The 23,359-nt window shown below is 48.1% G+C and overlaps 12 non-coding genes across 12 annotated transcripts; all 12 read left to right on the forward strand.

Annotated features, from left to right (window-relative positions):
* The first annotated feature begins 7,226 nt into the window (after window positions 1–7,226).
* LOC141206790 (U2 spliceosomal RNA) lies at window positions 7,227–7,417 on the forward strand. The gene has a single exon (XR_012277330.1). It is a non-coding gene; the product is annotated as a U2 spliceosomal RNA (small nuclear RNA).
* Window positions 7,418–8,535: 1,118 nt separating this feature from the next.
* Window positions 8,536–8,726, forward strand: LOC141206791 (U2 spliceosomal RNA). The gene has a single exon (XR_012277331.1). It is a non-coding gene; the product is annotated as a U2 spliceosomal RNA (small nuclear RNA).
* A 1,115-nt stretch (window positions 8,727–9,841) lies between these two features.
* On the forward strand, window positions 9,842–10,032 carry LOC141206792 (U2 spliceosomal RNA). The gene has a single exon (XR_012277332.1). It is a non-coding gene; the product is annotated as a U2 spliceosomal RNA (small nuclear RNA).
* Window positions 10,033–11,147: 1,115 nt separating this feature from the next.
* On the forward strand, window positions 11,148–11,338 carry LOC141206793 (U2 spliceosomal RNA). Its single transcript, XR_012277333.1, has one exon. It is a non-coding gene; the product is annotated as a U2 spliceosomal RNA (small nuclear RNA).
* Window positions 11,339–12,453: 1,115 nt separating this feature from the next.
* LOC141206081 (U2 spliceosomal RNA) lies at window positions 12,454–12,644 on the forward strand. Its single transcript, XR_012276747.1, has one exon. It is a non-coding gene; the product is annotated as a U2 spliceosomal RNA (small nuclear RNA).
* Window positions 12,645–13,759: 1,115 nt separating this feature from the next.
* LOC141206794 (U2 spliceosomal RNA) lies at window positions 13,760–13,950 on the forward strand. Its single transcript, XR_012277334.1, has one exon. It is a non-coding gene; the product is annotated as a U2 spliceosomal RNA (small nuclear RNA).
* Window positions 13,951–15,065: 1,115 nt separating this feature from the next.
* LOC141205569 (U2 spliceosomal RNA) lies at window positions 15,066–15,256 on the forward strand. Its single transcript, XR_012276253.1, has one exon. It is a non-coding gene; the product is annotated as a U2 spliceosomal RNA (small nuclear RNA).
* Window positions 15,257–16,371: 1,115 nt separating this feature from the next.
* On the forward strand, window positions 16,372–16,562 carry LOC141206796 (U2 spliceosomal RNA). Its single transcript, XR_012277336.1, has one exon. It is a non-coding gene; the product is annotated as a U2 spliceosomal RNA (small nuclear RNA).
* A 1,112-nt stretch (window positions 16,563–17,674) lies between these two features.
* Window positions 17,675–17,865, forward strand: LOC141206797 (U2 spliceosomal RNA). The gene has a single exon (XR_012277337.1). It is a non-coding gene; the product is annotated as a U2 spliceosomal RNA (small nuclear RNA).
* Window positions 17,866–18,980: 1,115 nt separating this feature from the next.
* Window positions 18,981–19,171, forward strand: LOC141206798 (U2 spliceosomal RNA). Its single transcript, XR_012277338.1, has one exon. It is a non-coding gene; the product is annotated as a U2 spliceosomal RNA (small nuclear RNA).
* Window positions 19,172–21,583: 2,412 nt separating this feature from the next.
* Window positions 21,584–21,770, forward strand: LOC141206209 (U2 spliceosomal RNA). Its single transcript, XR_012276874.1, has one exon. It is a non-coding gene; the product is annotated as a U2 spliceosomal RNA (small nuclear RNA).
* Window positions 21,771–22,885: 1,115 nt separating this feature from the next.
* On the forward strand, window positions 22,886–23,076 carry LOC141206799 (U2 spliceosomal RNA). Its single transcript, XR_012277339.1, has one exon. It is a non-coding gene; the product is annotated as a U2 spliceosomal RNA (small nuclear RNA).
* Window positions 23,077–23,359: the final 283 nt, after the last annotated feature.

Genomic DNA, 23,359 nt, shown 5'->3' on the forward strand with positions numbered 1-23,359 from the left:
CACCTTCCAGGTGCCCCAGGCCTGGCCGCAAGGCCTGGGCAACCCGGGCGCCACCACCACCGCGCCCGCGCCCGTAAAACCAAGGGTGCCGCGTCTGGGAGAGGACTTGTTTGCCCAGCACACGTGGCCGGACGGGCAGCCTTTCATCTGGCCCCAGAAGTATTACGAACTGGAGCACCAGAGGAGGGTTGGGGCCATGTGTGCACCCCTGATTCCGGCTCCGAAGCCCGTAATAAGGATCTCGCCCCCGCTAGCGGAAGCGCAGTTTGAGTGGGACCCCACCGGAGAAGACCTAATGGGGTTCACTCAGGAAACCCGGGCAGCTGCAGCGGAGCGTGCTGAGTGTTGCCGACAGCAGCTCGAGGAGTTCGCAAGGGAGCGGAGAGAGAGGCGGGTCCGAGAACAAGAGGCCCAAATAAGGAGCGCCGAGCAGAAGAGCCGGACCAGGAGGGACCCCCGTGCAGCGCACAGTCCTCGTACCACCGGGACTGTAATAAAGTTCAACCAGCAGCATGGGTGGGGCTTCATTAGAGACAACAACACCCCCGGCGACGTCTTTGTCACGCGCAGAGACGTGGAGTCCCATCTGCCGGAGGGGCACAGAGGTCGTGACCTCTACATCGGAGACGAGGTCACCTTCACCCGGCACAAGTGTGCCAAAGGACCTTACGCCCTCCACGTACACCGCCTGACGGAGGAGGAGTTGCGGTGCGAGGAGGAGGAGCAAGAGGACCCGGACGGGTCTGAAGTTACAACCAGCTATAAGCAAAGAGCAGGAGGAAGACGCCGTTGAGTGCGGCAGAGCAGTGATGTAAATAGTTACCCGACCGGGTATCAAAGAGACTGTTGCAACATATATATAGTCCCCGTTGGGACCAGCTGAGTGCAACATATATATAGTCCCCGTTGGGACCAGCTGAGTGAACTGTTTACCCGTTAACCCCTTAATCCCACAGGCTGAGGACTGTGAGCAGCCATTCCCTTCCCTCTACCTGGCCGAGGACTGAGAGCGGCCAACTTCCCTGTATATAGTTGCGCTTCCTAAAGCGCCCCCTACCGGTTTTAGAGGAAAAACCATTTTTCTAAGAGACTGTCGCACTTTTCCCGGACACACGTTGCACAGTGTCCGGAGGAGGAACCTGAAACAAGAGACGACGAGAATGTTTATATGAAAAGTTTTATATATATATAATGTTTTATATGTTTTATTATGTTTATATGAAAAGAAAAAAATTGTATGTTTTGGTGTTGTTTTATGTCTTACAGCCCGAGGACGTGCTGTGATTTACCAGGGGGGAATGTAGCACCCTGAGGATTCGGCTGCTACAGGGGTATTGCACCTCAACCCAGAGGTGTGATATTCCACTCCCGGGTAAGGATGGAGTGTGGAACTGAGCTCGGTAGGCTGCATGCACTACACACATCCCATTTCCGGGGAACAGGCCGACGGTACTCCCACTTAGAAATGTGCAGGTACGACCGAGTCTGTTCCTGGCTGGAGTGGGAGGGGGGTGGTACATCCCATGTAGTGTAGGGGCAGATAGGGGGAGCAGCCTGGGTAAAGATAGGAGCTCATTGGGTGCTGGTCACCTGAGCTCACACATAGAGGGTGTATATAAGGTGGGCACCAACAAAGAACAGGGTCAGATGCAGAGAACAAGTCAGTTGGAGACAGCAAGACAGCTGCAGAGGAGCAGACAGCAAGCAGAGAGGAAGTCAGCCTGCAGCAAGGGAGAAAAGAGAGAGACCCAGAGGAACAGAAGAGAGGACTCTAAGATCCCAACTAAAATCCCCGGGTGAAGAGTCGGCATCAGGGTACCGGAACCCAAGCTGGTGGGGGTAAAAACATTCCCCAGCCAGAGACCGGAGACCGTGGGCAGCGTTTGCCACGGTCACCCACCACATCCACCCCGAAGGCACACCACATGAAGGGTCAGGGAACCCAGGGCCAAGGGTGTCCCAACAGAAGGCCCGAGGGAGCTGGACCTAGGTGGATCACTGGTGGGGACGGCCAGAGAACGGGACAGAAGGAGAGCTCAGGGCCACGCTCCGGACTTGTTTGGGGGTTGGCTGGATCCAGGACCTGGTGGACGCAGCACGGCTCGGGTGGTCACTCGAAGCTGGAGTGACCAGTACAACATCTGCAGTAAGTAAACACCCTTAACTGCACAACCCGACTCTGTCTTCACTGCCGTCTGCACTGCACCACCACAACCCCCATCCTCTGCACCTGTCCCCTCTGAGGCTATACCCCTCCCGTTGGGGGTTATACCATCACAAGCTGCACCTACACCATCAGCCTCAGCGGACCCTGCTGCAGCGGCGGCCATAGTGACCGCAATACAACGGGTGGCGTAGTCGACATTAAGAACTTATTAACATCTGTAGGACTGCCACATACAACTGAGTTTGACACCCTGGGCACGGACCGGGTCATAGCCACTCGGAGACTACAACCCCCATCTGATCCGGCTCCGGATATTCCCATAAAGAATATGGCCCAGGGGGCGCGTCAACTTTGGCGTAGTCGGCAGGATTACGTGCCCGCAACACCCGGGTACTGCGTGCCTGAAGAAAAGTGCAAGTTTACCTCAGAAAGAAGTCTCCCGCCGGTTCCGGAGGGTCCACGCCATCGGACCCCATCACAGGTCGTTTCCCGCCGATTGTCCGCCATTTCCAGCTTGTTCCCGCCATCTGCAGGGTTTCCCGCCACTGGGCGACGCTTCCCGCCAAATCCGAAGATTTCCCGCCTTGGAAGAGCAGCGGACGCCATTATGGGCGTGCCAAAGGAGGGCAAGAGGCCGCCTCCCATCGTGGGCCAGGACAGAAAATGGCGCCAAAAGTGGAAACCGCCCCCACCAACAGAGACTGTGATGCTAGAGGTGTCTGTCAGCGTGAAAGAACCGCCCCTGGAGCTGACAGTCACCCAGTGGCCCCGGGACCGCCCTCGAAGTGGGAGGAGATGAAAGAAAAGAACGAAGATGGGTACCGCCTGGAGCAGTCTGGAGCGAGCGCACCCGGAGGCAAGAAGTCTAACGAGGAGTAGCGGAGAAGCTTACCCGGATATGGAGAGAAAGCAGAACAGCACCGGCCCGCAGGCCAGGAGTCTGCTAAAGACCGAGGAAGGAGAGCAGAGCAGCACCGGCCCGCTGGCCAGGAGCCTGCTGGAGGAAGAGCAGAGCAGCACCGACCCGTTGGTCAGGAGCCTGCTAGACACCACGACCCCACTAGGCCTAGTGGAGGTCCTTGCACAGCTCCCCCGAGACCGGGAGTGTGCACAGACTGCCCTGGAGGGCCTCGCACGGAGGATGGCCCGGGTACAGCGCGAGATATTGGCGGAATGGAGCCGAGAGATGGCCCAGCAAACCAAGGCCCGGAGCACGCCAGCCAAGATGAGGAGACAGACCGCCTCTGAGGATGGCGCGGGAGGACCCAAGGTCGGAGACGGCGCCGAGAAGGGAGCCGAACGCATGGAGGCAGGTAAAGGGGATGCCTATACCCCAAGCCGTGAAACCGCCCACCTGCCCCAGCTCCCCGTCGCAGAGCCCAAAAGTCCCCCTGCTGTGCCCGTAGCCGCCATGTCACCGCTATGGACTAGGCCCCGACCGGAAGCCGCCGCAGCGACCCCTGTGACGTCACGCGCCTCGACCCGGAGCGTGACAAAGCAGGAAATACCACCAGCCTGGTCGCAAGGCCTAGTACCCCCGGGCGCCGCATCACCAACAGCGCCCCCTACCTCCGCGGAGCCTCCGGCCTGGTCGCAAGGCCAGGTAGCCCAGGGCGCCGCCGTATTAACGGTGCCCTTCACCTTCCAGGTGCCCCAGGCCTGGCCGCAAGGCCTGGGCAACCCGGGCGCCACCACCACCGCGCCCGCGCCCGTAAAACCAAGGGTGCCGCGTCTGGGAGAGGACTTGTTTGCCCAGCACACGTGGCCGGACGGGCAGCCTTTCATCTGGCCCCAGAAGTATTACGAACTGGAGCACCAGAGGAGGGTTGGGGCCATGTGTGCACCCCTGATTCCGGCTCCGAAGCCCGTAATAAGGATCTCGCCCCCGCTAGCGGAAGCGCAGTTTGAGTGTGACCCCACCGGAGAAGACCTAATGGGGTTCACTCAGGAAACCCGGGCAGCTGCAGCGGAGCGTGCTGAGTGTTGCCGACAGCAGCTCGAGGAGTTCGCAAGGGAGCGGAGAGAGAGGCGGGTCCGAGAACAAGAGGCCCAAATAAGGAGCGCCGAGCAGAAGAGCCGGACCAGGAGGGACCCCCGTGCAGCGCACAGTCCTCGTACCACCGGGACTGTAATAAAGTTCAACCAGCAGCATGGGTGGGGCTTCATTAGAGACAACAACACCCCCGGCGACGTCTTTGTCACGCGCAGAGACGTGGAGTCCCATCTGCCGGAGGGGCACAGAGGTCGTGACCTCTACATCGGAGACGAGGTCACCTTCACCCGGCACAAGTGTGCCAAAGGACCTTACGCCCTCCACGTACACCGCCTGACGGAGGAGGAGTTGCGGTGCGAGGAGGAGGAGCAAGAGGACCCGGACGGGTCTGAAGTTACAACCAGCTATAAGCAAAGAGCAGGAGGAAGACGCCGTTGAGTGCGGCAGAGCAGTGATGTAAATAGTTACCCGACCGGGTATCAAAGAGACTGTTGCAACATATATATAGTCCCCGTTGGGACCAGCTGAGTGCAACATATATATAGTCCCCGTTGGGACCAGCTGAGTGAACTGTTTACCCGTTAACCCCTTAATCCCACAGGCTGAGGACTGTGAGCAGCCATTCCCTTCCCTCTACCTGGCCGAGGACTGAGAGCGGCCAACTTCCCTGTATATAGTTGCGCTTCCTAAAGCGCCCCCTACCGGTTTTAGAGGAAAAACCATTTTTCTAAGAGACTGTCGCACTTTTCCCGGACACACGTTGCACAGTGTCCGGAGGAGGAACCTGAAACAAGAGACGACGAGAATGTTTATATGAAAAGTTTTATATATATATAATGTTTTATATGTTTTATTATGTTTATATGAAAAGAAAAAAATTGTATGTTTTGGTGTTGTTTTATGTCTTACAGCCCGAGGACGTGCTGTGATTTACCAGGGGGGAATGTAGCACCCTGAGGATTCGGCTGCTACAGGGGTATTGCACCTCAACCCAGAGGTGTGATATTCCACTCCCGGGTAAGGATGGAGTGTGGAACTGAGCTCGGTAGGCTGCATGCACTACACACATCCCATTTCCGGGGAACAGGCCGACGGTACTCCCACTTAGAAATGTGCAGGTACGACCGAGTCTGTTCCTGGCTGGAGTGGGAGGGGGGTGGTACATCCCATGTAGTGTAGGGGCAGATAGGGGGAGCAGCCTGGGTAAAGATAGGAGCTCATTGGGTGCTGGTCACCTGAGCTCACACATAGAGGGTGTATATAAGGTGGGCACCAACAAAGAACAGGGTCAGATGCAGAGAACAAGTCAGTTGGAGACAGCAAGACAGCTGCAGAGGAGCAGACAGCAAGCAGAGAGGAAGTCAGCCTGCAGCAAGGGAGAAAAGAGAGAGACCCAGAGGAACAGAAGAGAGGACTCTAAGATCCCAACTAAAATCCCCGGGTGAAGAGTCGGCATCAGGGTACCGGAACCCAAGCTGGTGGGGGTAAAAACATTCCCCAGCCAGAGACCGGAGACCGTGGGCAGCGTTTGCCACGGTCACCCACCACATCCACCCCGAAGGCACACCACATGAAGGGTCAGGGAACCCAGGGCCAAGGGTGTCCCAACAGAAGGCCCGAGGGAGCTGGACCTAGGTGGATCACTGGTGGGGACGGCCAGAGAACGGGACAGAAGGAGAGCTCAGGGCCACGCTCCGGACTTGTTTGGGGGTTGGCTGGATCCAGGACCTGGTGGACGCAGCACGGCTCGGGTGGTCACTCGAAGCTGGAGTGACCAGTACAACATCTGCAGTAAGTAAACACCCTTAACTGCACAACCCGACTCTGTCTTCACTGCCGTCTGCACTGCACCACCACAACCCCCATCCTCTGCACCTGTCCCCTCTGAGGCTATACGACTCCCGTTGGGGGTTATACCATCACAAGCTGCACCTACACCATCAGCCTCAGCGGACCCTGCTGCAGCGGCGGCCATAGTGACCGCAATACAACGGGTGGCGTAGTCGACATTAAGAACTTATTAACATCTGTAGGACTGCCACATACAACTGAGTTTGACACCCTGGGCACGGACCGGGTCATAGCCACTCGGAGACTACAACCCCCATCTGATCCGGCTCCGGATATTCCCATAAAGAATATGGCCCAGGGGGCGCGTCACTATCTTTCTAGCTCTCCCTTTTTACTTCCTTTTGGATAAACAGACATATTAGGCAAGCATTTTGGAGCTTTCACCTAAATAACTACAGGTGGTGAGATAAGCTGCACAATATAATTGACCTTTCAGTATATTGTTGCACACACACCATCTATTTAGCAAATGCCCTTGTTATCAACAGCAGCCTTTTAAACTCACCTGAGCTAACAGGTATGTGCGCTGGTTACTCTGCTGCGCTTAAAATTTCTTTTTTGGTTTGCTACAATGCCTTTTCTGAAACGTTGTCTCCTTCTGCTGGAACACTGACTTCTTTCATTTAATGCCTGCAGACTATAAAAGAGAATCCAACCCAAAAAGTTTGGTTGATTAGTCTGTGGCATTCTGTTAAACTGTTGCTTATGGCGGTCTCTGTGAGCTTCTCAGCGACATTCAGCCAGCCAGGTATCCTGCCTGCAGTAGATGGAATGTGGCAATGGAACGCTGGCTGCGCGTGTCATAATAGGCTCTGAGCCTTTATATACCTGTGCACAGCAGCAGCCACCTTCAGTCTGCTGCTGGACAGCCAGCAGCAGCAGCAGCAGCAGGAGAGGTATGTAATCAGGAGCCCTCCTGCTAAGGGTAGACAGCTGCTCGTTCCACCCCACCCCCCGCCTTAATTGGTTCTCCTCCCTTCCAACGGTGTTGAGGCGGGTGGGAACAGCAGGGGGTGAAGGTGCTGTGTTTAAAGAGTTGGAGTTATGCAGATCTAAAACGCGTGGATTGCAGCAGCAGCAAGCCGAAAAGTGCAGGCATGTAAGGGATCTAGAGGTTGACAACATGTCTTCTTAACGGGAGTCCAGGAGCTCATCTCCACAAATGGACTTTTCAGGATCCTTGGGTGGCTCCGTAGTTTGAAACCAATTCTGGTTATCGCTTCTCGGCCTTTTGGCTAAGATCAAGTGTAGTATCTGTTCTTATCAGTTTAATATCTGATACGTCCCCTATCTGGGGACCATATATTAAATGGATTTTTAGAACAGGGAGATGGAAAAAGAGCTTGCTCTGTCCACTCCACGCATTGACCTGGTATTGCAGTATCTCCAGGACCGGTGCACCCCTTCTTTAATGCAGTTTCTAAAATCAGAAAGAATTGAATTCAATGTTTTTTGTTCATTTTGCTTGTTTGTCGGATTTTGGGATGGACTCTTTGGCTTTGCTTTTCTTCTCCTCATTGGATTTTTCATGTTCAAAGTTGCAGAAGCCAGATTACAAGCTCATTTTGGTTCAACTTCAGCAACTGTGCATTGCATTGCCATGTAATGTGATGCAATGCTATCTTTCTAGCTCTCCCTTTTTACTTCCTTTTGGATAAACAGACATATTAGGCAAGCATTTTGGAGCTTTCACCTAAATAACTACAGGTGGTGAGATAAGCTGCACAATATAATTGACCTTTCAGTATATTGTTGCACACACACCATCTATTTAGCAAATGCCCTTGTTATCAACAGCAGCCTTTTAAACTCACCTGAGCTAACAGGTATGTGCGCTGGTTACTCTGCTGCGCTTAAAATTTCTTTTTTGGTTTGCTACAATGCCTTTTCTGAAACGTTGTCTCCTTCTGCTGGAACACTGACTTCTTTCATTTAATGCCTGCAGACTATAAAAGAGAACCCAACCCAAAAAGTTTGGTTGATTAGTCTGTGGCATTCTGTTAAACTGTTGCTTATGGCGGTCTCTGTGAGCTTCTCAGCGACATTCAGCCAGCCAGGTATCCTGCCTGCAGTAGATGGAATGTGGCAATGGAACGCTGGCTGCGCGTGTCATAATAGGCTCTGAGCCTTTATATACCTGTGCACAGCAGCAGCCACCTTCAGTCTGCTGCTGGACAGCCAGCAGCAGCAGCAGCAGCAGGAGAGGTATGTAATCAGGAGCCCTCCTGCTAAGGGTAGACAGCTGCTCGTTCCACCCCACCCCCCGCCTTAATTGGTTCTCCTCCCTTCCAACGGTGTTGAGGCGGGTGGGAACAGCAGGGGGTGAAGGTGCTGTGTTTAAAGAGGTGGAGTTATGCAGATCTAAAACGCGTGGATTGCAGCAGCAGCAAGCCGAAAAGTGCAGGCATGTAAGGGATCTAGAGGTTGACAACATGTCTTCTTAACGGGAGTCCAGGAGCTCATCTCCACAAATGGACTTTTCAGGATCCTTGGGTGGCTCCGTAGTTTGAAACCAATTCTGGTTATCGCTTCTCGGCCTTTTGGCTAAGATCAAGTGTAGTATCTGTTCTTATCAGTTTAATATCTGATACGTCCCCTATCTGGGGACCATATATTAAATGGATTTTTAGAACAGGGAGATGGAAAAAGAGCTTGCTCTGTCCACTCCACGCATTGACCTGGTATTGCAGTATCTCCAGGACCGGTGCACCCCTTCTTTAATGCAGTTTCTAAAATCAGAAAGAATTGAATTCAATGTTTTTTGTTCATTTTGCTTGTTTGTCGGATTTTGGGATGGACTCTTTGGCTTTGCTTTTCTTCTCCTCATTGGATTTTTCATGTTCAAAGTTGCAGAAGCCAGATTACAAGCTCATTTTGGTTCAACTTCAGCAACTGTGCATTGCATTGCCATGTAATGTGATGCAATGCTATCTTTCTAGCTCTCCCTTTTTACTTCCTTTTGGATAAACAGACATATTAGGCAAGCATTTTGGAGCTTTCACCTAAATAACTACAGGTGGTGAGATAAGCTGCACAATATAATTGACCTTTCAGTATATTGTTGCACACACACCATCTATTTAGCAAATGCCCTTGTTATCAACAGCAGCCTTTTAAACTCACCTGAGCTAACAGGTATGTGCGCTGGTTACTCTGCTGCGCTTAAAATTTCTTTTTTGGTTTGCTACAATGCCTTTTCTGAAACGTTGTCTCCTTCTGCTGGAACACTGACTTCTTTCATTTAATGCCTGCAGACTATAAAAGAGAACCCAACCCAAAAAGTTTGGTTGATTAGTCTGTGGCATTCTGTTAAACTGTTGCTTATGGCGGTCTCTGTGAGCTTCTCAGCGACATTCAGCCAGCCAGGTATCCTGCCTGCAGTAGATGGAATGTGGCAATGGAACGCTGGCTGCGCGTGTCATAATAGGCTCTGAGCCTTTATATACCTGTGCACAGCAGCAGCCACCTTCAGTCTGCTGCTGGACAGCCAGCAGCAGCAGCAGCAGGAGAGGTATGTAATCAGGAGCCCTCCTGCTAAGGGTAGACAGCTGCTCGTTCCACCCCACCCCCCGCCTTAATTGGTTCTCCTCCCTTCCAACGGTGTTGAGGCGGGTGGGAACAGCAGGGGGTGAAGGTGCTGTGTTTAAAGAGGTGGAGTTATGCAGATCTAAAACGCGTGGATTGCAGCAGCAGCAAGCCGAAAAGTGCAGGCATGTAAGGGATCTAGAGGTTGACAACATGTCTTCTTAACGGGAGTCCAGGAGCTCATCTCCACAAATGGACTTTTCAGGATCCTTGGGTGGCTCCGTAGTTTGAAACCAATTCTGGTTATCGCTTCTCGGCCTTTTGGCTAAGATCAAGTGTAGTATCTGTTCTTATCAGTTTAATATCTGATACGTCCCCTATCTGGGGACCATATATTAAATGGATTTTTAGAACAGGGAGATGGAAAAAGAGCTTGCTCTGTCCACTCCACGCATTGACCTGGTATTGCAGTATCTCCAGGACCGGTGCACCCCTTCTTTAATGCAGTTTCTAAAATCAGAAAGAATTGAATTCAATGTTTTTTGTTCATTTTGCTTGTTTGTCGGATTTTGGGATGGACTCTTTGGCTTTGCTTTTCTTCTCCTCATTGGATTTTTCATGTTCAAAGTTGCAGAAGCCAGATTACAAGCTCATTTTGGTTCAACTTCAGCAACTGTGCATTGCATTGCCATGTAATGTGATGCAATGCTATCTTTCTAGCTCTCCCTTTTTACTTCCTTTTGGATAAACAGACATATTAGGCAAGCATTTTGGAGCTTTCACCTAAATAACTACAGGTGGTGAGATAAGCTGCACAATATAATTGACCTTTCAGTATATTGTTGCACACACACCATCTATTTAGCAAATGCCCTTGTTATCAACAGCAGCCTTTTAAACTCACCTGAGCTAACAGGTATGTGCGCTGGTTACTCTGCTGCGCTTAAAATTTCTTTTTTGGTTTGCTACAATGCCTTTTCTGAAACGTTGTCTCCTTCTGCTGGAACACTGACTTCTTTCATTTAATGCCTGCAGACTATAAAAGAGAACCCAACCCAAAAAGTTTGGTTGATTAGTCTGTGGCATTCTGTTAAACTGTTGCTTATGGCGGTCTCTGTGAGCTTCTCAGCGACATTCAGCCAGCCAGGTATCCTGCCTGCAGTAGATGGAATGTGGCAATGGAACGCTGGCTGCGCGTGTCATAATAGGCTCTGAGCCTTTATATACCTGTGCACAGCAGCAGCCACCTTCAGTCTGCTGCTGGACAGCCAGCAGCAGCAGCAGCAGGAGAGGTATGTAATCAGGAGCCCTCCTGCTAAGGGTAGACAGCTGCTCGTTCCACCCCACCCCCCGCCTTAATTGGTTCTCCTCCCTTCCAACGGTGTTGAGGCGGGTGGGAACAGCAGGGGGTGAAGGTGCTGTGTTTAAAGAGGTGGAGTTATGCAGATCTAAAACGCGTGGATTGCAGCAGCAGCAAGCCGAAAAGTGCAGGCATGTAAGGGATCTAGAGGTTGACAACATGTCTTCTTAACGGGAGTCCAGGAGCTCATCTCCACAAATGGACTTTTCAGGATCCTTGGGTGGCTCCGTAGTTTGAAACCAATTCTGGTTATCGCTTCTCGGCCTTTTGGCTAAGATCAAGTGTAGTATCTGTTCTTATCAGTTTAATATCTGATACGTCCCCTATCTGGGGACCATATATTAAATGGATTTTTAGAACAGGGAGATGGAAAAAGAGCTTGCTCTGTCCACTCCACGCATTGACCTGGTATTGCAGTATCTCCAGGACCGGTGCACCCCTTCTTTAATGCAGTTTCTAAAATCAGAAAGAATTGAATTCAATGTTTTTTGTTCATTTTGCTTGTTTGTCGGATTTTGGGATGGACTCTTTGGCTTTGCTTTTCTTCTCCTCATTGGATTTTTCATGTTCAAAGTTGCAGAAGCCAGATTACAAGCTCATTTTGGTTCAACTTCAGCAACTGTGCATTGCATTGCCATGTAATGTGATGCAATGCTATCTTTCTAGCTCTCCCTTTTTACTTCCTTTTGGATAAACAGACATATTAGGCAAGCATTTTGGAGCTTTCACCTAAATAACTACAGGTGGTGAGATAAGCTGCACAATATAATTGACCTTTCAGTATATTGTTGCACACACACCATCTATTTAGCAAATGCCCTTGTTATCAACAGCAGCCTTTTAAACTCACCTGAGCTAACAGGTATGTGCGCTGGTTACTCTGCTGCGCTTAAAATTTCTTTTTTGGTTTGCTACAATGCCTTTTCTGAAACGTTGTCTCCTTCTGCTGGAACACTGACTTCTTTCATTTAATGCCTGCAGACTATAAAAGAGAACCCAACCCAAAAAGTTTGGTTGATTAGTCTGTGGCATTAAGTTAAACTGTTGCTTATGGTGGTCTCTGTGAGCTTCTCAGCGACATTCAGCCAGCCAGGTATCCTGCCTGCAGTAGATGGAATGTGGCAATGGAACGCTGGCTGCGCGTGTCATAATAGGCTCTGAGCCTTTATATACCTGTGCACAGCAGCAGCCACCTTCAGTCTGCTGCTGGACAGCCAGCAGCAGCAGCAGCAGGAGAGGTATGTAATCAGGAGCCCTCCTGCTAAGGGTAGACAGCTGCTCGTTCCACCCCACCCCCCGCCTTAATTGGTTCTCCTCCCTTCCAACGGTGTTGAGGCGGGTGGGAACAGCAGGGGGTGAAGGTGCTGTGTTTAAAGAGGTGGAGTTATGCAGATCTAAAACGCGTGGATTGCAGCAGCAGCAAGCCGAAAAGTGCAGGCATGTAAGGGATCTAGAGGTTGACAACATGTCTTCTTAACGGGAGTCCAGGAGCTCATCTCCACAAATGGACTTTTCAGGATCCTTGGGTGGCTCCGTAGTTTGAAACCAATTCTGGTCATCGCTTCTCGGCCTTTTGGCTAAGATCAAGTGTAGTATCTGTTCTTATCAGTTTAATATCTGATACGTCCCCTATCTGGGGACCATATATTGAATGGATTTTTAGAACAGGGAGATGGAAAAAGAGCTTGCTCTGTCCACTCCACGCATTGACCTGGTATTGCAGTATCTCCAGGACCGGTGCACCCCTTCTTTAATGCAGTTTCTAAAATCAGAAAGAATTGAATTCAATGTTTTTTGTTCATTTTGCTTGTTTGTCGGATTTTGGGATGGACTCTTTGGCTTTGCTTTTCTTCTCCTCATTGGATTTTTCATGTTCAAAGTTGCAGAAGCCAGATTACAAGCTCATTTTGGTTCAACTTCAGCAACTGTGCATTGCATTGCCATGTAATGTGATGCAATGCTATCTTTCTAGCTCTCCCTTTTTACTTCCTTTTGGATAAACAGACATATTAGGCAAGCATTTTGGAGCTTTCACCTAAATAACTACAGGTGGTGAGATAAGCTGCACAATATAATTGACCTTTCAGTATATTGTTGCACACACACCATCTATTTAGCAAATGCCCTTGTTATCAACAGCAGCCTTTTAAACTCACCTGAGCTAACAGGTATGTGCGCTGGTTACTCTGCTGCGCTTAAAATTTCTTTTTTGGTTTGCTACAATGCCTTTTCTGAAACGTTGTCTCCCTCTGCTGGAACACTGACTTCTTTCATTTAATGCCTGCAGACTATAAAAGAGAACCCAACCCAAAAAGTTTGGTTGATTAGTCTGTGGCATTCTGTTAAACTGTTGCTTATGGCGGTCTCTGTGAGCTTCTCAGCGACATTCAGCCAGCCAGGTATCCTGCCTGCAGTAGATGGAATGTGGCAATGGAACGCTGGCTGCGCGTGTCATAATAGGCTCTGAGCCTTTATATACCTGTGCACAGCAGCAGCCACCTTCAGTCTGCTGCTGGACAGCCAGCAGCAGCAGCAGCAGGAGAGGTATGTAATCAGGAGCCCTCCTGCTAAGGGTAGACAGCTGCTCGTTCCACCCCACCCCCCGCCTTAATTGGTTCTCCTCCCTTCCAACGGTGTTGAGGCGGGTGGGAACAGCAGGGGGTGAAGGTGCTGTGTTTAAAGAGGTGGAGTTATGCAGATCTAAAACGCGTGGATTGCAGCAGCAGCAAGCCGAAAAGTGCAGGCATGTAAGGGATCTAGAGGTTGACAACATGTCTTCTTAACGGGAGTCCAGGAGCTCATCTCCACAAATGGACTTTTCAGGATCCTTGGGTGGCTCCGTAGTTTGAAACCAATTCTGGTTATCGCTTCTCGGCCTTTTGGCTAAGATCAAGTGTAGTATCTGTTCTTATCAGTTTAATATCTGATACGTCCCCTATCTGGGGACCATATATTAAATGGATTTTTAGAACAGGGAGATGGAAAAAGAGCTTGCTCTGTCCACTCCACGCATTGACCTGGTATTGCAGTATCTCCAGGACCGGTGCACCCCTTCTTTAATGCAGTTTCTAAAATCAGAAAGAATTGAATTCAATGTTTTTTGTTCATTTTGCTTGTTTGTCGGATTTTGGGATGGACTCTTTGGCTTTGCTTTTCTTCTCCTCATTGGATTTTTCATGTTCAAAGTTGCAGAAGCCAGATTACAAGCTCATTTTGGTTCAACTTCAGCAACTGTGCATTGCATTGCCATGTAATGTGATGCAATGCTATCTTTCTAGCTCTCCCTTTTTACTTCCTTTTGGATAAACAGACATATTAGGCAAGCATTTTGGAGCTTTCACCTAAATAACTACAGGTGGTGAGATAAGCTGCACAATATAATTGACCTTTCAGTATATTGTTGCACACACACCATCTATTTAGCAAATGCCCTTGTTATCAACAGCAGCCTTTTAAACTCACCTGAGCTAACAGGTATGTGCGCTGGTTACTCTGCTGCGCTTAAAATTTCTTTTTTGGTTTGCTACAATGCCTTTTCTGAAACGTTGTCTCCTTCTGCTGGAACACTGACTTCTTTCATTTAATGCCTGCAGACTATAAAAGAGAACCCAACCCAAAAAGTTTGGTTGATTAGTCTGTGGCATTCTGTTAAACTGTTGCTTATGGCGGTCTCTGTGAGCTTCTCAGCGACATTCAGCCAGCCAGGTATCCTGCCTGCAGTAGATGGAATGTGGCAATGGAACGCTGGCTGCGCGTGTCATAATAGGCTCTGAGCCTTTATATACCTGTGCACAGCAGCAGCCACCTTCAGTCTGCTGCTGGACAGCCAGCAGCAGCAGCAGCAGGAGAGGTATGTAATCAGGAGCCCTCCTGCTAAGGGTAGACAGCTGCTCGTTCCACCCCACCCCCCGCCTTAATTGGTTCTCCTCCCTTCCAACGGTGTTGAGGCGGGTGGGAACAGCAGGGGGTGAAGGTGCTGTGTTTAAAGAGGTGGAGTTATGCAGATCTAAAACGCGTGGATTGCAGCAGCAGCAAGCCGAAAAGTGCAGGCATGTAAGGGATCTAGAGGTTGACAACATGTCTTCTTAACGGGAGTCCAGGAGCTCATCTCCACAAATGGACTTTTCAGGATCCTTGGGTGGCTCCGTAGTTTGAAACCAATTCTGGTTATCGCTTCTCGGCCTTTTGGCTAAGATCAAGTGTAGTATCTGTTCTTATCAGTTTAATATCTGATACGTCCCCTATCTGGGGACCATATATTAAATGAATTTTTAGAACAGGGAGATGGAAAAAGAGCTTGCTCTGTCCACTCCACGCATTGACCTGGTATTGCAGTATCTCCAGGATCGGTGCACCCCTTCTTTAATGCAGTTTCTAAAATCAGAAAGAATTGAATTCAATGTTTTTTGTTCATTTTGCTTGTTTGTCGGATTTTGGGATGGACTCTTTGGCTTTGCTTTTCTTCTCCTCATTGGATTTTTCATGTTCAAAGTTGCAGAAGCCAGATTACAAGCTCATTTTGGTTCAACTTCAGCAACTGTGCATTGCATTGCCATGTAATGTGATGCAATGCTATCTTTCTAGCTCTCCCTTTTTACTTCCTTTTGGATAAACAGACATATTAGGCAAGCATTTTGGAGCTTTCACCTAAATAACTACAGGTGGTGAGATAAGCTGCACAATATAATTGACCTTTCAGTATATTGTTGCACACACACCATCTATTTAGCAAATGCCCTTGTTATCAACAGCAGCCTTTTAAACTCACCTGAGCTAACAGGTATGTGCGCTGGTTACTCTGCTGCGCTTAAAATTTATTTTTTGGTTTGCTACAATGCCTTTTCTGAAACATTGTCTCCTTCTGCTGGAACACTGACTTCTTTCATTTAATGCCTGCAGACTATAAAAGAGAACCCAACCCAAAAAGTTTGGTTGATTAGTCTGTGGCATTCTGTTAAACTGTTGCTTATGGCGGTCTCTGTGAGCTTCTCAGCGACATTCAGCCAGCCAGGTATCCTGCCTGCAGTAGATGGAATGTGGCAATGGAACGCTGGCTGCGCGTGTCATAATAGGCTCTGAGCCTTTATATACCTGTGCACAGCAGCAGCCACCTTCAGTCTGCTGCTGGACAGCCAGCAGCAGCAGCAGCAGGAGAGGTATGTAATCAGGAGCCCTCCTGCTAAGGGTAGACAGCTGCTCGTTCCACCCCACCCCCCGCCTTAATTGGTTCTCCTCCCTTCCAACGGTGTTGAGGCGGGTGGGAACAGCAGGGGGTGAAGGTGCTGTGTTTAAAGAGGTGGAGTTATGCAGATCTAAAACGCGTGGATTGCAGCAGCAGCAAGCCGAGAAGTGCAGGCATGTAAGGGATCTAGAGGTTGACAACATGTCTTCTTAACGGGAGTCCAGGAGCTCATCTCCACAAATGGACTTTTCAGGATCCTTGGGTGGCTCCGTAGTTTGAAACCAATTCTGGTTATCGCTTCTCGGCCTTTTGGCTAAGATCAAGTGTAGTATCTGTTCTTATCAGTTTAATATCTGATACGTCCCCTATCTGGGGACCATATATTAAATGGATTTTTAGAACAGGGAGATGGAAAAAGAGCTTGCTCTGTCCACTCCACGCATTGACCTGGTATTGCAGTATCTCCAGGACCGGTGCACCCCTTCTTTAATGCAGTTTCTAAAATCAGAAAGAATTGAATTCAATGTTTTTTGTTCATTTTGCTTGTTTGTCGGATTTTGGGATGGACTCTTTGGCTTTGCTTTTCTTCTCCTCATTGGATTTTTCATGTTCAAAGTTGCAGAAGCCAGATTACAAGCTCATTTTGGTTCAACTTCAGCAACTGTGCATTGCATTGCCATGTAATGTGATGCAATGCTATCTTTCTAGCTCTCCCTTTTTACTTCCTTTTGGATAAACAGACATATTAGGCAAGCATTTTGGAGCTTTCACCTAAATAACTACAGGTGGTGAGATAAGCTGCACAATATAATTGACCTTTCAGTATATTGTTGCACACACACCATCTATTTAGCAAATGCCCTTGTTATCAACAGCAGCCTTTTAAACTCACCTGAGCTAACAGGTATGTGCGCTGGTTACTCTGCTGCGCTTAAAATTTCTTTTTTGGTTTGCTACAATGCCTTTTCTGAAACGTTGTCTCCTTCTGCTGGAACACTGACTTCTTTCATTTAATGCCTGCAGACTATAAAAGAGAACCCAACCCAAAAAGTTTGGTTGATTAGTCTGTGGCATTCTGTTAAACTGTTGCTTATGGCGGTCTCTGTGAGCTTCTCAGCGACATTCAGCCAGCCAGGTATCCTGCCTGCAGTAGATGGAATGTGGCAATGGAACGCTGGCTGCGCGTGTCATAATAGGCTCTGAGCCTTTATATGCCTGTGCACAGCAGCAGCCACCTTCAGTCTGCTGCTGGACAGCCAGCAGCAGCAGCAGGAGAGGTATGTAATCAGGAGCCCTCCTGCTAAGGGTAGACAGCTGCTCGTTCCACCCCACCCCCCGCCTTAATTGGTTCTCCTCCCTTCCAACGGTGTTGAGGCGGGTGGGAACAGCAGGGGGTGAAGGTGCTGTGTTTAAAGAGGTGGAGTTATGCAGATCTAAAACGCGTGGATTGCAGCAGCAGCAAGCCGAAAAGTGCAGGCATGTAAGGGATCTAGAGGTTGACAACATGTCTTCTTAACGGGAGTCCAGGAGCTCATCTCCACAAATGGACTTTTCAGGATCCTTGGGTGGCTCCGTAGTTTGAAACCAATTCTGGTTATCGCTTCTCGGCCTTTTGGCTAAGATCAAGTGTAGTATCTGTTCTTATCAGTTTAATATCTGATACGTCCCCTATCTGGGGACCATATATTAAATGGATTTTTAGAACAGGGAGATGGAAAAAGAGCTTGCTCTGTCCACTCCACGCATTGACCTGGTATTGCAGTATCTCCAGGACCGGTGCACCCCTTCTTTAATGCAGTTTCTAAAATCAGAAAGAATTGAATTCAATGTTTTTTGTTCATTTTGCTTGTTTGTCGGATTTTGAGATGGACTCTTTGGCTTTGCTTTTCTTCTCCTCATTGGATTTTTCATGTTCAAAGTTGCAGAAGCCAGATTACAAGCTCATTTTGGTTCAACTTCAGCAACTGTGCATTGCATTGCCATGTAATGTGATGCAATGCTATCTTTCTAGCTCTCCCTTTTTACTTCCTTTTGGATAAACAGACATATTAGGCAAGCATTTTGGAGCTTTCACCTAAATAACTACAGGTGGTGAGATAAGCTGCACAATATAATTGACCTTTCAGTATATTGTTGCACACACACCATCTATTTAGCAAATGCCCTTGTTATCAACAGCAGCCTTTTAAACTCACCTGAGCTAACAGGTATGTGCGCTGGTTACTCTGCTGCGCTTAAAATTTCTTTTTTGGTTTGCTACAATGCCTTTTCTGAAACGTTGTCTCCTTCTGCTGGAACACTGACTTCTTTCATTTAATGCCTGCAGACTATAAAAGAGAACCCAACCCAAAAAGTTTGGTTGATTAGTCTGTGGCATTCTGTTAAACTGTTGCTTATGGCGGTCTCTGTGAGCTTCTCAGCGACATTCAGCCAGCCAGGTATCCTGCCTGCAGTAGATGGAATGTGGCAATGGAACGCTGGCTGCGCGTGTCATAATAGGCTCTGAGCCTTTATATACCCGTGCACAGCAGCAGCCACCTTCAGTCTGCTGCTGGACAGCCAGCAGCAGCAGCAGCAGGAGAGGTATGTAATCAGGAGCCCTCCTGCTAAGGGTAGACAGCTGCTCGTTCCACCCCACCCCCCGCCTTAATTGGTTCTCCTCCCTTCCAACGGTGTTGAGGCGGGTGGGAACAGCAGGGGGTGAAGGTGCTGTGTTTAAAGAGGTGGAGTTATGCAGATCTAAAACGCGTGGATTGCAGCAGCAGCAAGCCGAAAAGTGCAGGCATGTAAGGGATCTAGAGGTTGACAACATGTCTTCTTAACGGGAGTCCAGGAGCTCATCTCCACAAATGGACTTTTCAGGATCCTTGGGTGGCTCCGTAGTTTGAAACCAATTCTGGTTATCGCTTCTCGGCCTTTTGGCTAAGATCAAGTGTAGTATCTGTTCTTATCAGTTTAATATCTGATACGTCCCCTATCTGGGGACCATATATTAAATGGATTTTTAGAACAGGGAGATGGAAAAAGAGCTTGCTCTGTCCACTCCACGCATTGACCTGGTATTGCAGTATCTCCAGGACCGGTGCACCCCTTCTTTAATGCAGTTTCTAAAATCAGAAAGAATTGAATTCAATGTTTTTTGTTCATTTTGCTTGTTTGTCGGATTTTGGGATGGACTCTTTGGCTTTGCTTTTCTTCTCCTCATTGGATTTTTCATGTTCAAAGTTGCAGAAGCCAGATTACAAGCTCATTTTGGTTCAACTTCAGCAACTGTGCATTGCATTGCCATGTAATGTGATGCAATGCTATCTTTCTAGCTCTCCCTTTTTACTTCCTTTTGGATAAACAGACATATTAGGCAAGCATTTTGGAGCTTTCACGTAAATAACTACAGGTGGTGAGATAAGCTGCACAATATAATTGACCTTTCAGTATATTGTTGCACACACACCATCTATTTAGCAAATGCCCTTGTTATCAACAGCAGCCTTTTAAACTCACCTGAGCTAACAGGTATGTGCGCTGGTTACTCTGCTGCGCTTAAAATTTCTTTTTTGGTTTGCTACAATGCCTTTTCTGAAACGTTGTCTCCTTCTGCTGGAACACTGACTTCTTTCATTTAATGCCTGCAGACTATAAAAGAGAACCCAACCCAAAAAGTTTGGTTGATTAGTCTGTGGCATTCTGTTAAACTGTTGCTTATGGCGGTCTCTGTGAGCTTCTCAGCGACATTCAGCCAGCCAGGTATCCTGCCTGCAGTAGATGGAATGTGGCAATGGAACGCTGGCTGCGCGTGTCATAATAGGCTCTGAGCCTTTATATACCTGTGCACAGCAGCAGCCACCTTCAGTCTGCTGCTGGACAGCCAGCAGCAGCAGCAGCAGGAGAGGTATGTAATCAGGAGCCCTCCTGCTAAGGGTAGACAGCTGCTCGTTCCACCCCACCCCCCGCCTTAATTGGTTCTCCTCCCTTCCAACGGTGTTGAGGCGGGTGGGAACAGCAGGGGGTGAAGGTGCTGTGTTTAAAGAGGTGGAGTTATGCAGATCTAAAACGCGTGGATTGCAGCAGCAGCAAGCCGAAAAGTGCAGGCATGTAAGGGATCTAGAGGTTGACAACATGTCTTCTTAACGGGAGTCCAGGAGCTCATCTCCACAAATGGACTTTTCAGGATCCTTGGGTGGCTCCGTAGTTTGAAACCAATTCTGGTTATCGCTTCTCGGCCTTTTGGCTAAGATCAGGTGCAGTGATCTACCAGTTGCTGCCTTGGCCTTGGCTAGGAGGTGCCCAGGGTACCCGGCTCCTTGGCCTGGGGGGATCGCTTTGCCTAACGGCAGGGCTTCACCCTCCTGCTGCTATTGGGGAGTCGGATTAGTCCCTGGGCAACGAGAGGCGATCATCGTGTCACCACACATAGCTGTGGGGGGCAGTTCTTTTGGAGGAAGACGATGGAGTTGACGAGGAAGAGGAACTGTTTACGGTTCTATGTGAAGACGGAGTTAGAGGATTTTTCGTTGGAGGAGAATCAGATCTTGGATATTCTGTTCAAGTATGGGACGATCATTGAAGAGGACATTTTTTGTATGCAAGAAATCAAGTTTAAAAAGGTATTTGACGTAACACTGAAGTCTGAAGAAAAGTGTATTTGTCTTCTCAAGAATTGGGAAGGAAAAGAAATTGGAGTTAATGCTCTTTTTGCTGGAAGGCCGAAAAAGGTGGTTATCTGTATGGATGACCCCTTTGTAGAGATGGAGGAAGTGATGGAGTTTTTGAAGCCATGGAGTATTTTGGTAAAATTCCAGAAGGACTACTTAAATAAAGTGGGAGTCTGGAATGGGAAGAGAAGTTTCCTAGTTTGGGAAAATGGACAAAATGAACTAAGTTTAGGAAGGATTGTTATAAATGGTAAATGTGGATTCAGTTATGTGGAAAATGGTAAAAGAAGAATTGATAATGGGAAACCTGGATTTTGTTATGAGGAAGGTGGGAAAAAAGAGGAGAAAGGGAAAAAGATATTTGAAGAATCGTTTGAAGATTGTAAAGAGAAAGAAGACAAAGATATACAAGTAGTTGAAAATAAGAAGGAGTTTGTGGGAGAGAAGCAGGAGTTCTCAGGAGTTGGGGACTCTATGTTTTGCAGACTGGAGAGAGTACCTAGAAGTAAAGACGTTAAGGAAAAAAGGAAGGTGGATGATAAGGGAAAAGAGAAAGTAATGCAGGATTGTGTTGATACCAGTGCTGAAGCTGAAGAAGATGAAAAGATTTTGCTGCAAGGTTTTGACTGGAAATTGTTGGACATGTCATGGAGGAAGAAGAAACGTGGAAGAAGAAAAATGTTGAGTTGATGTTTTTGTTGGAAGTTTTTTGTTGTTGATGTAAGGATATGTTATGTTATGTTTTATTTATTAATTATCATTAAATTTTCTTAAAAAAAACAAAAAGTTGAATTCGGATGATGAAGGCGTAGGCGACATTTTTTTGGTTATCCATGCAAATGGAATTTAATTTATGTCGCGTCTTCTGACGCATTCAATTAAAAAAATCTGTTCTTATCAGTTTAATATCTGATACGTCCCCTATCTGGGGACCATATATTAAATGGATTTTTAGAACAGGGAGATGGAAAAAGAGCTTGCTCTGTCCACTCCACGCATTGACCTGGTATTGCAGTATCTCCAGGACCGGTGCACCCCTTCTTTAATGCAGTTTCTAAAATCAGAAAGAATTGAATTCAATGTTTTTTGTTCATTTTGCTTGTTTGTCGGATTTTAGGATGGACTCTTTGGCTTTGCTTTTCTTCTCCTCATTGGATTTTTCATGTTCAAAGTTGCAGAAGCCAGATTACAAGCTCATTTTGGTTCAACTTCAGCAACTGTGCATTGCATTGCCATGTAATGTGATGCAATGCTATCTTTCTAGCTCTCCCTTTTTACTTCCTTTTGGATAAACAGACATATTAGGCAAGCATTTTGGAGCTTTCACCTAAATAACTACAGGTGGTGAGATAAGCTGCACAATATAATTGACCTTTCAGTATATTGTTGCACACACACCATCTATTTAGCAAATGCCCTTGTTATCAACAGCAGCCTTTTAAACTCACCTGAGCTAACAGGTATGTGCGCTGGTTACTCTGCTGCGCTTAAAATTTCTTTTTTGGTTTGCTACAATGCCTTTTCTGAAACGTTGTCTCCTTCTGCTGGAACACTGACTTCTTTCATTTAATGCCTGCAGACTATAAAAGAGAACCCAACCCAAAAAGTTTGGTTGATTAGTCTGTGGCATTCTGTTAAACTGTTGCTTATGGCGGTCTCTGTGAGCTTCTCAGCGACATTCAGCCAGCCAGGTATCCTGCCTGCAGTAGATGGAATGTGGCAATGGAACGCTGGCTGCGCGTGTCATAATAGGCTCTGAGCCTTTATATACCTGTGCACAGCAGCAGCCACCTTCAGTCTGCTGCTGGACAGCCAGCAGCAGCAGCAGCAGGAGAGGTATGTAATCAGGAGCCCTCCTGCTAAGGGTAGACAGCTGCTCGTTCCACCCCACCCCCCGCCTTAATTGGTTCTCCTCCCTTCCAACGGTGTTGAGGCGGGTGGGAACAGCAGGGGGTGAAGGTGCTGTGTTTAAAGAGGTGGAGTTATGCAGATCTAAAACACGTGGATTGCAGCAGCAGCAAGCCGAAAAGTGCAGGCATGTAAGGGATCTAGAGGTTGACAACATGTCTTCTTAACGGGAGTCCAGGAGCTCATCTCCACAAATGGACTTTTCAGGATCCTTGGGTGGCTCCGTAGTTTGAAACCAATTCTGGTTATCGCTTCTCGGCCTTTTGGCTAAGATCAAGTGTAGTATCTGTTCTTATCAGTTTAATATCTGATACGTCCCCTATCTGGGGACCATATATTAAATGGATTTTTAGAACAGGGAGATGGAAAAAGAGCTTGCTCTGTCCACTCCACGCATTGACCTGGTATTGCAGTATCTCCAGGACCGGTGCACCCCTTCTTTAATGCAGTTTCTAAAATCAGAAAGAATTGAATTCATTGTTTTTTGTTCATTTTGCTTGTTTGTCGGATTTTGGGATGGACTCTTTGGCTTTGCTTTTCTTCTCCTCATTGGATTTTTCATGTTCAAAGTTGCAGAAGCCAGATTACAAGCTCATTTTGGTTCAACTTCAGCAACTGTGCATTGCATTGCCATGTAATGTGATGCAATGCTATCTTTCTAGCTCTCCCTTTTTACTTCCTTTTGGATAAACAGACATATTAGGCAAGCATTTTGGAGCTT

This window comes from Phyllobates terribilis, unplaced genomic scaffold (genome assembly GCF_046119375.1).
Source record: "Phyllobates terribilis strain yellow unplaced genomic scaffold, ASM4611937v1 Scaffold_142__1_contigs__length_4687701, whole genome shotgun sequence".
In the NCBI taxonomy this organism is placed as follows: domain Eukaryota; kingdom Metazoa; phylum Chordata; class Amphibia; order Anura; family Dendrobatidae; genus Phyllobates; species Phyllobates terribilis.